The sequence below is a fragment of the Ovis canadensis genome, chromosome 11 (assembly GCF_042477335.2).
Source record: "Ovis canadensis isolate MfBH-ARS-UI-01 breed Bighorn chromosome 11, ARS-UI_OviCan_v2, whole genome shotgun sequence".
Lineage (NCBI taxonomy): Eukaryota > Metazoa > Chordata > Mammalia > Artiodactyla > Bovidae > Ovis > Ovis canadensis.
This window is the reverse complement of record NC_091255.1, coordinates 58636943-58649983: the sequence shown is the minus strand read 5'-3', so window position 1 is coordinate 58649983 and position 13041 is coordinate 58636943. Positions and strand designations below refer to the sequence as shown.

The 13041-nt window shown below is 53.2% G+C and overlaps 1 pseudogene; it reads right to left on the bottom strand.

The window, feature by feature from the left end:
• Positions 1-2456: 2456 nt before the first annotated feature.
• LOC138415492 (secreted and transmembrane protein 1A-like) lies at positions 2457-4152 on the bottom strand (annotated as a pseudogene).
• Between the last annotated feature and the right edge of the window lie 8889 nt (positions 4153-13041).

Here is a 13041-nt window from a genome sequence, read left to right as displayed (position 1 = left end):
CGCATGGTCCCCAAAGCCAGAGAGTGCCTGGGGTTTCTGAGGGCCTGCAAGAGGGCCCGTGTGGCTGAAGAGGGGCAAGATGGGCCTGGGGGGAAGGGTCTCTAGGGCACTGCAAGGACTCAGAGCTAAACTTCCTTAAGAGAAATCCTCGAACATACAGATAAGCAACAAGTTAAAAATTAAAATCAGTCAAAGACCCAGGCACAGTATTTCTTTCTAGGTTTCCTGCCTTGGGTGTGCAGGGGCTGAATGACTTAATGTGAGCCTGTCCCACTGTAATAGCAATATGAAAATGAACTTTGAATGACTTCAAAACACCTTTGGTCTGTTTTAGGCAAAATGGAACAGATTTCCACGGCCCCTTAAGCATGGCAGTCCCACGTGCTATGCCCACTGTGGCTTAGGGGCCAGGCCCATGGGGGTGGAACAAACCCAGCATTTCTGGCATGAACCTTTCTTTAACCTGGGAGATGCAAACACAGTCAGTTCTAGACCTGGACTCTGGGGGCCAGCGAAGCTGTTTGGGGTGGTTACCCTCCTGTGGGGACGGTCGCCAGGCACCGTGCACCATGTCCCATCTGAGATGCTTCACGGTGAGTGAGGACTCCCAGATATCTGGCTTTCTGCGTGCATTTGGACTCCTTTTTTTTTTTTTAATATGTATTTATTTGGCTGTGTCGGGTCTCATGGGCTCTCTAGTTGTGGCATGTAGGCTTAGCTGCCCCATAGCGCTTGGCAAGTGCAAGGCAAATTCTCAACCACTGGACCACCAGGGAAGCCCTGGTTGGGACTTTTTAGTTTGCAAGACTCACAGCAGCTCCTTTCAGATTTTTATTTTCTTCACTTAAAGATACATTTCTCAGCTCACTCGATGGTTTGCTGGTCAGTTTAGTGTACTCATCCTGAGGATTAGCAATGTGGACGTTTTGCAACGCACTGAAGGTAGCACTTCTAGAAAATCCTTCTTTTATCACATTATAAGTACCTTTTACAAACATATGCAATGAACCACCAACCAGCTCTATCTTTAAGGAACTTGTCTACGCTGAAAAGAAAAGGCCACAGTGAGAAACTGGCAAAGGATGAAATAAGGGGGCTCACCCGTAAATGCAAACATAGAGTAAAAGTAGGAAACCATCCACACACACAGACAAGACAGCAAAAGCAGTAATCACGAGAGGAGGAGAGTACACAGGCAGGATATTTGAAATGCACTGGAAAGGAGAGATCAGCAACTTAAAACAATCAGGCACGTAAGTGTAGACTGCTGTATCAGAGTCTCATGGTCACAACAAACCAAAAGTCTGTTATCATAGATACACACACACAGAAGAAAAAGAAATTCAAGTGCAGCACTAAAGTCATCAAATCATAAGAGAACAAAAGAGAAAAGGAAGAAAGAAAGGCGTCCCACCCCACCTCCAAAAAACAACAACGACAAAGAATACACTCAGTGTGGTTGTGCAGTTTTGCTTATAGAGACATCTGGTATATATGATTTGGTATGCGGTTTGGGAACAGGAAGGGGCAGCATGTGGGGCAGGTGGCAGAGAGGGGAGCCCCAGGGTTGGGGAAGACCAGGGAGGTGGGACACAGATTCCACCAGCAGCCACCTGTCCGGCCTCCCATCCAGAGGGGCTGCTCTACCCTTTGGAGGTGGTGGAGGAGGCCTCATGCATCATCTCAGGTCACTGATATCTTCATTTTGGTTCCACAAGTGCTTCCTGGAAGGTCCCTCAAACTGGTTCTTATTCATGTTCTAAAGACAAGAGAGTGTCCATGATCAGCTGAGGACCCCAGACTGGGGCGTCTCCCAGGTGACCGCAGCATGGCCCTCCTGCCCTGGGGAGGAGCCCAGGCCTGGGTGGGGTGGAGGAGGGGGCGGGTCCTGTTAGGTCAAGTGCTATGGAACGTGAGATTTTTGCACTTTGGGCCCCAGAACCTGCTAAGGAGCCCTCCCTGGCATGTGCATCAGGAAGAGGCCAGGAAGTTGCCAAGCTTCCTAGCGCTCAGCCTGCTCTTCCCTGCACGTCCCCTCTGCAGAGTCCAGTGCACACAGCTCTCCAGCCCAGGCTCAGAGCCTCCTTACTTGGGGAAGTGGGGAGGATGGGAGGGATGAGAGCCATGTGCAGACACCTTTGCCTACAAGTGCGTCCTGTAGGAACATCCCCCACCCGCACATCTTAGGTCTCCTGGAAGGAGCAGGAAGCCCCCATGCCATCCCCCAGTGGGTCCTAGGGATGGTGTGGACTCCGTGGCCTGTCTGTGGTGGGGCGTCTGTATTCTGGGACTGGGACTGCATTTGCTGGCTGGGGTCCTCTGGGGCAGGGGTTCTGGCTCGGGGACCTCAAATGCTCCCCACTCTCTCACTAGTCTTGGTGGGTACAAGACCATGGGGCAGAGAGTCTATGCCGGGCCTGAGACGACCCCACCCCTCCCCCGCCCACAGACCAGGCTCAGAGGCCAATAGGTTCTGGAGCTTGAAGTTTAGAGAGCCACACCTTTGGAACCAGGCTAGTGTGCAGATCAGCAGGCTGAGGAGGACTACCAGAGAAAGGATGGGGAATATCACCAGCATCTGGCCCAGTGTGTTCAGGATTAAGATCAGAACGGGGTATGCTCATCTGCTGACCTGCATAAATGTCCGGGCCCTCCCTCCTTTGTTCACCTTTGCAGGAGCCCCACCACCTAGGGGGCTCCCTCGAGGGGGACATGGCCTGTGGTAGGGAATCCCATGGCTGGGAGAGTGGCAGGGGGATGGGTGCATGGGCTGGGCAGGGCTCCTGGCACAGAGGGTGAGGGTGTCTGCGGAGGGAAGACCCGGGGGGGCTTTCTGGGGGCTCCCCTCCTTTAGCCCAGGATGAAGACAGGAACACCCAACTGCGGAAGGTGTGAGGAGCAGGTCTTACGGGTCTGCCAAAGAGACACAGGGCAGTTTGGCGGGGGCCTGCCCAGGGCCTGCCCTGACACAGCCCCTCCACCCCAGGTATCAGATGAGCCCTGGATACAGGAGTTCATGAAGGCCTCACTGGGTTCCCCGCCCAGAGACCGGCTAGGCTGAGGGGTGCCTTCTCAGCCCCTCCCACTGTTCCTGGTCTGGGGCAAAGCAGGACCCCTGCTTCTTGTCCCCGGCGCTCAGGGTGACACTGACTGCATATGAACAGGCGAAGGGTGCAAGGGAGAGAACGATGGTGACTTGGGGAGCCTCCAGCCAATCAAGGCGTGGGGGTGGGAGAATAGGTGGTGTTTAGGGCGGGAAGGCGCCAGCTCCCTGAGCAGATAGGGACAGTGAGCAGCACTCGTGCAGGGACTGCCCTGAGAATCTCAGAGAGGGCACAGATGCGGCGAGGGTGGGGCATAGTGGAAATTCCCTTCAGGCCTCATCTCCGTGACTCTGGGCACCTCAAGTGGGCAGGAATCACTCCTCCTGAGTTGCTCCCCACTCCTGCCCGCCAAAAAGAGAAGCTTGGGGGTCATTCCCCCCCACCCCGCCCTGCTCACCGAAGACGGCCAGGGTGGTGATTCTGATGTTTCTCTGGCGCCCATTCAGACTCCACTTGTACCGCCCTGCCTGGCTGCCCTGGGCTTCTTGAATCATCAATTGCGCCTCACCGTCTTGAATCCAGAGCTGCCATCCATCCTGGCAGTAGTTTCCTGGGGCCTTTACACTGAAGATGAGCTCCCAGGGTGCCGTGGGGTTCGCTTTCAGGGAGATGTCGATATGGGAGAAGGCATTGGAGATGCTGCAGCCCATCGTGGCTGGCTGGCCCTTCAACACAACAACCACACCCTTGGTGCAGTTGGGGTTGTCCCAGACTGTGGGGGGACAGTCACACATGTGGGTTATGACAAGACCTCAGGACATCCACTGACTGCCCTTCCTGGGGTCACTGGCACTACCTGGAGCCTGGGCCCCTCCTGGCCTGTTCTAGGTCTCTCCTCCCACACCCATCTTGCCCCTGCTGCATTCCCTCCCACACTACTCCACCCCACCCGAGCCCCGCCGCCGGCAGAGTTGAGACCATGCAACTTAACCTCCACTCTGAGCACTCCTGAAGGCGGCCAACAACGAGAGGACCCAGAGTATCCTGGGAGCGAGGAGAGGGGATGCTGAGGTCAGCATGGCCAGCAGGATGTGGATGAGTTTTAAGGGGTCCCTTGTCCTCCTTACTGGTTTCGGGCACACTCCCTGGAGGGCAGGAAAGCTGATGAGTCAGAGTTCCCCTGGCTCCTTCAGAAGCCTGTGAGAGGGGCTGCACCCTGGCCAGGGTGGGCGAGGGTCCCCAAGCTCCTTCCTGACCCAACTGTGTCATGACCCTTCTCGACACCTTTATAATGTCTGCAGTGGGACCACTGTCAGACAGATGAGAAACACAGATGAGACAGGAAACGGGTCCCTCGGAGACAAGTCCAGTTATATTGCTGGGGTTATCTTGAATTTTATATAAAACATGCAAAACGCCCTGAGCCATATGTCCTGTAGAGATGGGTCGTGACACACAGATTCTCGTGTGGCCACTTGAACCTGACACCAGCCTGAGACCACCTTGGATGCCCCCTGCCCCTCTTCCGCTTTTGCATTCTGAGGAAGGCATTTGGGACACTTGGTCCACTCTCCAGATTGGCTTTTATCAACAAAAGCATCTTCCTGTGGAACTCGAGATTTACAGTCCAGAGAGCTGAACTTTCACTTCCTCTGAGACAAATGCTCGTCTCAGGCTTTGGCACCCAGTAAACCTGACATTTGGGCTTCCCAGATGGCACAGTGGTAAAGAATCTGCCGGCCACTGCAGGAGACACAAGAGAGGAGGGTTCAGTTCCTGGGTCAGGGAGATCCTCTGGAGCTGGAAATGGCAACCAACGCCAGGAGTCTTTCCTGGGACATTCCATGGACAGACTCAGACATGACTGAGCAACTAACACTTTCGCTTTTCATAATGACATGTAGCTACCGATAGGTACTACACAGAGGATGAGATGGTTAGATAGTATCACCAACTCAAGGGACATGAATGTGAGCAAACACAGAAAATCGTGCAGGACAGAGGAGCCTGGTGGGTTACAATCCATAGAGTTACAAAGAATGAGATGTGACTCAGCAACTGAACAACAACAAAAAGTAGCTTCACTGCCTGAAAAATCCTCTGTGTTCCATCCATTCATCCATCCTTCCCCCCAGGTCCTGACAACCATTGATCTTTTTACTGTGTCCAGAATTTTGCCTTTTCCAGAATGCCATGGAGTTGGTACCCTTTGGTTTTGAATTCCTTGTCTCTGATTCTTTTTTTCACTTTGCAGGGTGCTGGGCAGAAGGGCCAGGAGCAAAGGAAAGTGTGGATGGAATCGCTTCCAGGAGCTGGGGCCATTGGTGACCAGCCCCAGTCCTGACTCCAGGAGACTCTGGGTCAAACAAGAGATTGAAATAGCAAGGGACAGTCTCAGCCCCCAGACCCCTGTGATTGGTGCTGCTGTCTCCCGCTTCCCTTGATTTTCTGAACTTGCTTCTATTCTAATTTACCAAGAGAACGACAGCCTTCTTTTCTCACATAAGTACAGTATTTGTAGTTGAGGAAGAAAGAAGTCACTGGAGAGACGCGTGTTCTGTGCACACACATGGATGTGATTTTGCATACGTGGAATCAGCTTAGAGAGCCCACTCCTGTCTCTCTCTTCTCGCCCTCTGTACTGTATGTACTGGGGTGAATGTTGTTGTTCTTTAGTCGCTAAACCATGTCTGATTCTCTGCAACCCCATGTACTGCAGCCCACCAGGCTCTTCTGTCCATGGGGTTTCCCTTACAAAAATATTGGAGTGGGTTGCCATTGCCTTCTCTAGGGGATCTTCCCGACTCAGGGATCAAACTCGCCTCTCCTGCATCGGCAGGCACTTTCTTTCCCACTGATCCATCAGAGAAGGGTGAAAGGTGGCCCCAAAATACACGTCCACCTGGAACATGTGAAGGTGACCTTCCTTGGAAATAGAGCCTTGCAGCCACAAATAAAGAGGAGGTCGTGTTAGAGCCAAGTGGGCCCCTGTGTAAGGTGCCTGGTTTCTTGTAAGAAGAGAGAAATTTGTCAGAAACAGACAAGGGAGCGGCCCAGAGCTGACTGAGGCACAGACTGGAGGGATGTGGCCACAAGTGAGGGGCCGCCAGGGCCGCCAGAAGCTGGAAGAGGCAAGGAAGGATATTTCCCTGCAGCCCTGCTGACACCTTGATGTGGACTTCCGGCCTCCAAACTGGAGGAGGGCAAACTTGCTTCTTTTGATCCCTTGTTTGGGGTCCTTGGTCACGGCTGCCCCAGGACACTCACACTGGCCCCCCTCTTTCCCCAGACCTCAGCTTTCCCCTCACTGGAAATATCAGGCACAAACCACAGACACTGGAGGGAGCATTCTGGTCATGTTCTGTCCACTTCTCTGTCTGGGTCTCACTGTGTAGTGAGTGTGCTGCTGGTGAGGTCTACCTCCCTAGATCCTGAAGCCTGACTTCAGTGGCTGCAAGGAGTCCCTTTGTCTTAGCTTGTGAGCAGCCTGGTCCCCTTGGCTTCTAGCTCCGCCTCTTCCTGGCGAGGCCTGCTGCTGTAGAGGGCTGACCAGCTCCTCCTGTTTCTGGCCCTTCAGATTTCCACATGGTCACTGCCTTTGCAAAGCCTTTGCTCCTCCTACTGGGAGTGTCTGTCTTCTCCTTACAGCTTTCTAAGACTTTCACCCCTTAAAGAAACAAACTGCCTTCCAGGGTGAGTAGCTTTCCATCATCAGTTCTCCCCAGATGATCTTTGGAATAAAGACCCCACGTGTTTATGTCGTCCTGTCTGTCTTTCCTTCAAAGCTTCAGGGTTTTGTTTTAAAGTAGTCTTCGTTTGTTTGTGTAGAGTATCCTTTTTAAAAGGCTTCCCAGATGGTGGAATATCCATCACGGTCAAATTTTGTCTATTTTTACGCTCAGATCTTGAATATTCCTCAAGGTGTGTTTGCAAGTGGCATGTCACAGGTCTAATCTTGCTTCCTTTCCAGGAGGACCAGTGGTGCCTGAGGCACGGAAGAGTGAAGCACCCTGTCGCCCTGGCCAAGGCACCCATCCCACGTGGGCTCTTGAGGCCCTGTCAGCCGCGGGGCACAAGCCACTATGCTGTCCATCATGCGTTTTCACCCCGGGAAGGCAGGCTCCCTCTAGGGCTGTTTATCTTTCCTTGGACATTCGTTTTTCACAAGAATATTAACTTGGCTTTAATTTTTTTTTTTTTTAAAGAACCAAGAATCTGGTGATTAAGTGAAGAGAGAGAGCTGCCCTGATCCTGCCCCAACCTGCTCAGCATAATACAAGAGAGGCTGAGATTTCACAGGTGGACACAATCCAGTAGCTGCTTTTCAGCCTTTTCCAGGATGGGGCATAAATAGCTTATCATTATTACTTGCTGCTGAGAACCTCATGTGATGGAAGGTTCTAGAAATAGGGGTTGCAGCTTCCTGTGCTGAGGCTTTTCCTTGCACCTCAGATAAGATCTGCTCAATTCTTTTCCTGAGTATTTTTTACAAAATAACTTTTCTTAAATTGGAAAGTTCTCATGCACAGAATGGTGCTCAGCCACCCATAGGGCCCCAAGGCATCCTTGCTAGTGGTCGACAGTGACTCCTGGCCTCCTAGCCACAGCCCTCGGGGCTGCCTGGAGGGAGACCCTTGCCCAGGGATGTCCTACCCTGAGCCTGCCAGAGCACGCAGGAGATTGATCTTGTGTGCTCATCTCTGGCCACTGACCCGTTCTGGAAGAAGCCTTGGGCAGGACCCCCAGCGTTTCCAGTCTCCTCAAGGTCTCCCCTTGGACTCCAGCCACTCTGCTGCTTCCACTGACCTCGGAACAGCCTTTGCCCCGCTGTTCCCCATCGAACGTGGGCCTGGGTGTCCCATCGACAGGGAGGCAGGCCAAGTCTCCCCAGGCTGAAAATACGTTCCCAGGGAGGCCTGCCCACTGGCCCCAAGGCTGGAGCAAGCAGGTGTCCTCAGGGTCACATGGAGGGCTCACCCCCCAGGGAACCAAAGGAAGAATGCCACCTAAGCCTGTGCTCTGAGAGCAGTGATGCCTCACTGGGTGAGAGGGGGAGCCTCCTGCTGGAGACCTGGCATCATCACCGAATGCCCAGTGCAACCAGGAGACTTGGTGGGAAGGGCAGTGTGTTCTCTCTGGGAGGGAGACAGCCAGGGGTCTATAGTATCCAGAAGGAAACTCACCCCCTCAAAACCTTTCCTCATCACCTTTTCCTGACCATTGTCCAGCTTTCGTCCTTTCCATAAATTTAGAAGTCATGTTTCAAGTTCCTAGAACACTGTCTGGGATGTTGAGTGAAAAGTGAAAATGAAAGTCACTCAGTCCTGTTCGACTGTTTGTGACCCCAATGACTGTAGTCTGCCAGGATCCTCTGTCCACGGGATTTTTCAGGCAAGAATACTGGATTAAGTTGCCCTTCCCTTCTCCAGGGATTTTCCCGACCCAGAGATCGAACCTGAGTCTCGTGCCTCGGAGGCAGATTCTCTGAGCCACCAGGATGTTGACTGAAAATAAATGAATGGGTGGGTTCATTGACAATCCTAAACCACACAGGGTCTCACTCCATGGGGAGACAGGACAAGCTAGCCTGGCGAAGCCAACCACTCTTTAGAAGCTTCCAGAATCCGACACCCACTCCCTGGGAGAACACCCTGTCACGTGCACATGGGCACACACAGCACACACACACACAAACACATACATAGAGACACAGACACACACACACACACAGACACACACACACACAAACACACACATAGAGACACAGACACACACACACACAGCACACACACACACACACACAGACACACACACGCACACACAGTGCTGGGGGGAGGGCCCCTAGCGCCCCCACATGCTCTGCCTACAATAGGTGCTCTATCCCTGCAGACCTGCTCAGAAGTCCCTGCAGGGCTGATGCCACATGAAGGGTGTGGTCAGTGCCCTGCAATGAGCTCTGGGAAAGTGCCCAGCAGAGCTGAATGAGTCAAAGGTCAACCTTGCTCTGCCCCTGGACCAGGTGACATGGAGAGGGGGTGACCTCAGCAAAACGGTGTTTTTGTAACACACGCTGATCTATCCGACTGGACTCTGGGAGGGAGCGTGTGTGTTGACAAGTAAAAGGAAAGCAAAATATCAGCAGGTTAACGTCCAAAGGTCGGGTGGGAGGGCAGCTGGTGGGCATGGCCCCCTGAGAAAGGTGTATGAGGTCCCTTGAGCCTACGTCAGGCCCACCAAACCACCCTCTGCTCTCAATCTCTCATATTTTTTCTACTTGCCAGGGAACACCCCAGAAAGCCTGTCTCGCCAGCCTCCCCAGCCTAACCTCTGTGCTTTTCACAACACTACATATCCCTGTGTCCTAAAAATTAGTTCTTCCCTGGTAGCTCAGCTGGTAAAGAATTCGCCTGCAATGCAGGAGACCCCCATTCGATTCCTGGGTTGGGAAGATCCCCTGGAGAAGGGATGGGCTCCCCGTATTCTTGGGCTCCTCTGGTGGCTCAGACAGTAAAGAATCTGCCTGCAGTGCGGGAGACCTGGGTTTGATCCCTGGGTTGGGCTGATCGCCTGGAGGAGGACATGGCAACCCACTTCAGTATTCTTGCCTGGAGAATCCCATGGATGCAAGAGCCTGGTGGGTTACAGTCCATGGGGTCACAAAGAGTCAGACACGACGGAGCGACTAACACTTTCACTTTTCACATATCCCTGTGTCCTAGAAATTATTTGACACTGACTCATTTTTTAAACAGTAGTATCTGTTTTAGCTTCACCTTAAATGCCCATTTGTAGTCACTAGATGTGCTATTTATAGGAATGTTCTCACAGATACTGAAATGACCAGAAGACTATGAAAGCAGGAAGTGTCACAGACTCTCTACCACCACATGAGTCCTCCTGGGGGAGTGTGGCCTGTGCACAGGGGACCCCTGGCCATCTTCTGTCATGTTGTCCAAGGCTGCTGAAGCTGTGGGCTCCCAGACGGGCCCTGGTTAGGACTTCCTGCCGCTCTTCCTGCTGCCCCCTACCTCCAGTCTTCCCTGAGCCTTCCCCAGGCCATGGCGGATCTCTGAGCTCACGCACACAAGCCTCTTAGTCCAATTTTATATGGTCCCTGAGGTTCTCCTCACTGGGAAAGGCTCTGGAGGGTTCCAGAATCTGGACAAGGAAATGCCAGGGTCCCTTCCCACCAGGCTCTGCCCCCAAACTCCAACCACCTTGGGCCTGGCTCCTAATCGTCAGACGATACAGCCTAGGCACTGGGAAGAACTCCAGGTTGCGGCTGATCCTCAAAACCATAGACCAGTCTCAACTAAACCAAATCTGTACAATGGAGACACACACTTTTCCACCCTATAGAGTGCAGAAGGGCTGTCTACAAGGAGCTGGACTGGGGATGGAGGAGCTGGACTGGGATGGAGGGGCTGGTCTGAGGATGGAGGAGCTGGAATGGGGATGGGGGGAGTTGGTCTGGGATGGAGGAGCTAGACTGGGATGGAGGGGCTGGACTGGGAAGGAGAGCTGGACTGAGGGTGGAGGAGCTGGTCTGGGATAGAGGAGCTGGACTGAGGGTGGAGGAGCTGGTCTGGGATAGAGGAGCTGGACTGAGGGTGGAGGAGCTGGACTGGGGATGGAGGAGCTGGACTAGGGATGGGAGGTGCTTCCTGTGTCCTTAGGCACCTTTGCCGCCCTTATCAGTCTGGGGTTCCACTGTTGTCTTATTTATAAATATAGGTATATTTTATGTAATATTTGCCACATATTTACATTTCAAAGTGATTCATTATCTGAAATTCAGATGGGTTTTTAAGTTTGGCATTTCCTCCCCTCTTCCTGAGTCTCTCCTCTTGTCTCTGACGCTGCAAAGGACAGAAAAATGGGAGAGAGAGAGGCCAGGGCACAACAGGGGAAGAGGCTGGTGAGAAGGCAGAGGGTCGGGGGTGGTATAGGAAGACTGCTGCATGGGGCAAGACCTGGAGGGGCCCTGAAGCTTCTGGAGTTGGGAAAAGTGAGGCAACAATTAATCCTTCTCTCAGATCACTGTCACAGCTGCTGGTCTCTACATATATTAAGCTGGGGCACACAGCTGGGATTTGTGCTGTCACTGGGGACCTGATCGCATTTGGGAGTCAGTGGAACACCTTGGAAAGTGCATGCCGTTGCCAGCACTTTGTCCTGACACAGGACCTTGGGGAAAGTGAGGCAGCAGGTATGCGGCTCAAGGTTTATCAGCTGACCAGGGGCTCAGGGATTCTCGGTCAGCAGGGATCTCCATTCCTGCAGCACCTAGGAGAACCTGGACAAGGTTTCCCACGCAAAGGCTCAGTGGTAACTTGTATGTACCTGGATATTTACATGGGAAGGTGAGCACCCTGCTGTCCAGGCAGGCCTTTCACCAATAGTGTGGAGGGAGGCGACCAACCACCTTCAGAAGACAGCTGAAACAGAGCCCCAGCCCTGGCTCAGAGGGAAGAGATGCCCCAGTCCGGGGAGCCTTTGCTGTGTCCTGTCCCTGCTGCTATGGCCAGGATGGAGGGTCCCTGCTGCTGCCAAGTTGCTTCAGTCGTGACCGACTCTGTGCGACCCCATAGACAGCAGCCCACTAGGCTCCCCTGTGCCTGGGATTCTCCAAGCAAGAACACTGGACTGGGTTGCCATTTCCTTCTCCAATGTGTGAAAGTGAAAAGTGAAAGTGAAGTCTCTCAGTATGTCCGATTCTGTGCGATTCCATGGACTGCAGCCCACCAGCCTCCTCCGTCCATGGGATTTTCCAGGCAAGATTACTGGAGTGGGTTGCCATTGCCTTCTCTGGAGGGATCCCTACTGGGCAGTCATAAGTTCCTCCAGGCCTGGGGGTTGAGTCTGTAAACCATTGTGGCTCACACTGGCCATCAGTACCTACCATCCCATCAGCTGGGCTACTTCTCACTCTCTTTCACAAGGCACTTCCTCTGAGAACCCTCCCCCTTCTTGCACCTGCTGCTTGCACCCTCGGGGGCGGGTGGGGGCCTATTCCTCTCCACCACCTTCACTATTTAGTCCCAGGGGATGAGGGCCTCCCAGGGGCTCTGGCTCCCTAGGCACTGGGAATGGAAATTGGCTTTCAAATTGCAGATCATTCACCAGTAGGGGGTGGTGAATTGAATTTAGAGATTGCGGCTACAGCTTAACCAAAAATGAATGGAGAGCATAGAAAGAGGCAGTGGACTGCCCCTCTCCAGGTTTCTTTCTCTTTTAATGAGTGTTTGTGAGTGGTTGGGCTGAGTGTGCACGTGTGCCCCTTAGGAGTGCACACAAGTGCGTATGTGCATGAAAGTGAGTGTGTGTGCACAAGTATGAGAGCCACAGTGCTGGCCTGGACGTGAAACTGTTTCACGCCAGACATGGTCCAGGGCAGCAGGGGTTTCGTGCATATGGGTGGACATCCGAGAGCTTGAGATGCCAACTCTCTATCCCTCCAGACAGGGGCAGAGTCAAGCCTGGAGCTGCCCCACAGAGACGCAGTTCCCTACCAGGTCGGGAAGCCTTTGTCTTTTCCCCTCATTCAGCGGAGTCAGAGCGCAGAGTTGGGGGCTCAGTGCTCCATCTCCATCAACCCAGCCCCTATTTGAGGGCGATCCTGCACCAGGAGCCCCAACCACCACCCCTCCAGCTCTCACCTGTGACCCGGTAACCGGCTCCTCCACGCCTGCAGCTGCAGCCTGTCTGTGCGCAGGTCTGAGTGGCTGTATTAAACCCGAATGATGATTCCAGGGCGGAGCCAGGAAAGGAGGAGGCGGGAAGGATTCAGAATACGTGCACCTGAGGTCTGATACTCAGGTCCTGTATTCAGGAAGGAAACCTCAAGTTATGGGAAGTCACTCGAGTTTCCCATAAATGCAGAGACATTACTTTGCCAAGAAAGGTCCGCCTAGTCAAGGCTATGGTTTTTCCAGTAGTCATGTATGGATGTGAGAGTTGGACTATAAAGAAAGCTGAGTGCAGAAGAATTGATGCT